The sequence below is a fragment of the Hippocampus comes genome, unplaced genomic scaffold (genome assembly GCF_001891065.2).
Source record: "Hippocampus comes isolate QL1 unplaced genomic scaffold, H_comes_QL1_v1.1 scaffold169, whole genome shotgun sequence".
Lineage (NCBI taxonomy): Eukaryota > Metazoa > Chordata > Actinopteri > Syngnathiformes > Syngnathidae > Hippocampus > Hippocampus comes.
Genome location: NW_017806049.1, coordinates 236,706 through 237,617, shown reverse-complemented (window position 1 = coordinate 237,617; position 912 = coordinate 236,706). Strand labels below are relative to the sequence as shown.

The 912-nt window shown below is 39.0% G+C and overlaps 1 long non-coding RNA gene across 1 annotated transcript in view; it reads right to left on the bottom strand.

Moving 5' to 3' along the window:
- Nucleotides 1-68: 68 nt before the first annotated feature.
- The window catches only part of LOC109529560 (uncharacterized), a 22,049-nt gene continuing 21,205 nt past the window's right edge, over nt 69-912 (bottom strand). The window contains exon 3 of the long non-coding RNA XR_002170861.1: nt 69-79. This is a non-coding gene — a long non-coding RNA (uncharacterized LOC109529560). The remainder of the gene's footprint in view (nt 80-912) is intronic.

Here is a 912-nt window from a genome sequence, read left to right as displayed (position 1 = left end):
GTGTGTGTGTGTGTGTGTGTGTGTGTGTGTGTGTGTGTTTTTTGCACTGAGCATCTACACACACAACACAGAGCAGAAGCTGTCCAGTGAAAAAAGCCTTAAGAAACACTATGGAAAAATATTCAACAGGGATGAAAAGACTGAAATACAATGATGATAAAGTGATTCTCTGTTGTAAGTTGATCTATCTCTTTAATTTTTGTTTCCATTTATGTCAATGAGGATACGATGTTATGCATAGGTGTACTCCGAATAATTTTACAGCCAAAGGACACTATTTATAGTCGCAGCGGAGAGTTGCGGGGGTGCGGTACATTTTCTTCTCCTCAGGTGGTGTAACAAGAAAATAATGGAAACACATTGGTTTAACATAATTATAATGTTGACAATAGCTCTCCACAGTGTCGAAGGTTAACAAAGCACTTGATGGCATAATTAAATAATTTGAATTCATTTTTCTAGATTATTTTGCAATCTGAGAGCGGTGATATCAGTAAGTGGATTAAGTCACTTCAGTCCCCACTGAAGGCCCAGATCTAAAATGCACCGCTCACCACGATGAATACACAGTCCTAGCCATACATACTTTCCTGCCTAATTACAGTTTATATTAGTATTTCTGTTCAGTAGCTTGGCGTTGCTGGCCTTGTACTTAGATTTTGTGCACCTTGTTGTACAATATGTATTAAGGAGTTGGTAAATTGACCAGTGTTTTGAAATTTGGAATCAACAAACTTGTCCAATTTAGTGCATACACTTAGTCCTTTTTTAAACAAATTTGAAAACGAATCGTGGTCTCACAATACCAAAGCATATTGAGATTTAATTCCAGATCTGATGTTCGGTCGGCAGCCCGGTGGACGAGTAGTTAGCGCGTGGACCTCACAGTGCAGAGGTGCAGGGTTCGATTCC